Source organism: Octodon degus, unplaced genomic scaffold (assembly GCF_000260255.1).
Source record: "Octodon degus isolate 3935 unplaced genomic scaffold, OctDeg1.0 scaffold00074, whole genome shotgun sequence".
In the NCBI taxonomy this organism is placed as follows: domain Eukaryota; kingdom Metazoa; phylum Chordata; class Mammalia; order Rodentia; family Octodontidae; genus Octodon; species Octodon degus.
Genome location: NW_004524650.1, coordinates 11589687 through 11592944, shown reverse-complemented (window position 1 = coordinate 11592944; position 3258 = coordinate 11589687).

Here is a 3258-nt window from a genome sequence, read left to right as displayed (position 1 = left end):
TTTTTTCTGATCATTCAAGGTTGTAAGTGCTTGGTGTGTGGGTGTAGCACAGTGGTACAGTGCTTCCTTTGCATGCTTGAGGCCCTGAAGTTAGTCCTCAGCACTCCAAATTATCAACATCATCACTCAATAAACAAACAACTCAAATATACAGGTCTTGGTAACAGTGAAAGGCCTGGTGATTCCTTATCCAGTGATAATTACCATTAACACCTTGTTTATATAAGCTTTCAGATTTCTTCTAGACATACAGGTAATATGTACTTTTAATACAGAATAATGGAATCAAACTATCATGTTGTTTTGCTGCTTATCTATTTGCTTGCAGATTTTGGACATCTTTTCGTGGAGGTAAACATGGGCCTATCTTATTTTTGCTAACTGGTTGCTTAAGGTGCCCTTGTACAGATCTAGCATAATTAGCTTAATCAGTTTCTTTTTCTTTTTTGGCGGAACTGGGGATTGAACTCAGGCCCTTGCACTTGCAGGGCAAGTGCTTATTCTACTAAGCCATCACACTGGCCCCTTAATCAGTTTCTTATCAGAATTTCATTATAAGATTTTTGTATCATTACATGTTTACTACAAACAATGTTGCAGTAAACACACTCTGTATTTTTTCATACAAATAGGTATTTTTGATATAACTTCGGCACAAATATGTGCAAAGTGTAAATTTCTAGCTGTGGAATTGCCTGTTAAAAAAGAACACACAGGGCTGTGAGATAGCTCAGCGGACTAAATATGTGTTTAGGCAAGCACTGGGGAGGCTGAAAACAGGAGTATCACTACAAGACTGAGCCTACAGTGAGACCCTGTACCAAATACATAAACACACACACACACACACACACACACATACACTTTATCAAACATTTTCTAATTGTTTTCCAAAATAATTTCTCCGATTTATTCTTTTTTGGGGGGGCTGGATCAGCCTGCCTTGGGGCAGGACTGGTGAGGCATGTGCTGGTGGGGATTGAACTGTGGCCCCTGTGGCTGCCTAAGCTTGCCAAAGCAGGCAGTTTAGCCCACTGAGCTATCTTGCTGGTCCCTCTCCAATTTACTCTTACAGTTATGTTAGAATGCCTGTTTCTCCACATTTTACTGTTTTCTTTTTGAGATGGGGTTTCACTTAGGCTGGCCTCAATCTCTTAGGCGCAAGTGAGCCTCTTGCCTCAGCCTCCCAAATCAGCTGGGATTACAGGAGCATACCACCATGTCAACTAGATTGGATTATTTTTGAATAGCACTTTTTTTCTTAATTTATACTAATCTTGAAGTCTTTTTTTTTTTTTTTTTTTTTCTTTCCAAATATAGAATCACAGTTTAAAACTCAGGGAGAGCCTGCTATGGTGGTACATCCCAAAATCCCAATAGTTTGAGAGGCTGACACAGAAGGATCACAAGTTTTAGGCCAGCCTGGGCAATTTCATCTTAGTGCATAAAAAACAAAAGGGGTTTGGAATTTAGCTCCGTGTAAAAGAACATGGGCTCAATCCCCAGAGCAGAAGTGGGGCGGGAAGAGGATAGAAAAGTGGAGGAAAATACAGGAAAGTGTTTTTATAATCAGCAAAATACATTAATTATAACTGATATTTTCAATGAAAATATCACATCACTAGTTAACAATTTTAAAATGCTCTCACCTCCCATATCGGCAAACCTGAGACTGTAATTAGATAACTCGCCACGCACCCTCTGCCCACGTACTTCCTCTTGGCAGGGCACACAGAACAGGAGACACTGCTGGCTTGAGGGTCAGGGGAGGAAAGGGAGAAAGCAAGAGGAGGGGCCAGGGCTGCACAAATCTGGCATCATCTTGTGAACAGGCTTGGTATATTCCACACCTCTCCGCTCATGCCCCTCTGTCCAGACTGTTCTTTTTTTTTTTTTTCTGGTGTCTGATTAACAGGGTTTCAGGTTTACAAAGGGCAATTCTGTCACCTTGTCTGTGAAGCACTACAAATCTATTCTTAAATGCTTCACTCTGACCCACGGCTTCCCAAGTAAGTACCTGTAGCATTCTGCATTCATAGCTTGTTAATTAAGAACGCTGTGGGGCTGGGGAACCAGCTCAGTGGCCCAAGATCCTGCCTGGCAAGTGCAAGGTCCCGAGTCCAATCTCGGGTACCAAAACAAAAACAAAACAAAACAACAACAACAAAAAAAACCACAAGCCACTGAGATGCTGAAATATTGACTGTCCTCTGGCTGACAGAGATCTTAGAGGAAAGATGAGACTTCCTGCTCTCCCTGGAACACGTGGATCCAGATAAAAGGAGACACAAATACTGGGCCGAATCACTTATTTTTTTGAGCCAAATAATTCCAAACATCCTGCTAGACATGATTTCTTGGCCCTTGTCTATCTTCTCCTAAGAAAAAGACAGCAAAGGTGCTTTGACCTTAACACAAAAATAAATAGGAAGACTATGGAGTTGGAAAACACCTCTCAGTACAAAAACATTTTCACCTGCCTGCTCCACATATAGGACATTCTTGGGAGAAAAGGAAAAGGGGTGGGTAGAGATGGGGCAGATTCAGATGTAACAAAATCCGATTTTGCAATAGAGGCTTAATAACAGCAAACGAAGCTGAGAGGCTATGCATAGATGTGTCTTAAATCCTAGGCAATTACTTTTTCTTAAGAGTTGCAAGGCACTTAAATGACTTTTTACGTGATCTGCCCCTCTCTATCTTAACGCCAAGGTTTTAGTGGGCAGCACAGCCTCCTTTGCTAAGAGGCTAGATGCCCTCAGGTGCCTCGCTCCCGCCCGGCAGCAGCCCGCCTGGCTCCCAGCCCTGCCCAGGTGCGCGTCTGAGACTGTAGCGCTGCGCCGGCGGCGACGTCCGCGCCGTTCGCCTCCGCCCGGTGCACCTGCTCGGCGTCGCGCAGGCTGCGCTGCCGGCCCGAGCCCGGCCCCCCGCTCCCCACACAGCCCCGCGGGTCAGCCGTCGGGCCCCGCGGAAGCGGCCCGACCCCCGGCGGGCGCAGCGGGCGAGCGCTTGCAATCACATGGAGGCCCGGGCCCGCCCCATTGGCTGCAGCCGGGCCAGTCGCAGCGCTCGCAGGCTGCGGTTGGTCCCGGAGCTGCAGCGCCTGCACGGGCCCGGAGTCCATGTTACGCTTTGTCTAATTCCCCTCGTTACAGAGTCATGTGCTGCTGCTCCCGTCGCCGCCGCTGCCGCCGCCCGTGGTGCCCCGGCTCCTCCGCCGCGCTTCGAGGTGGCCGCCGCGGGCGGGGCCGCGGGAGC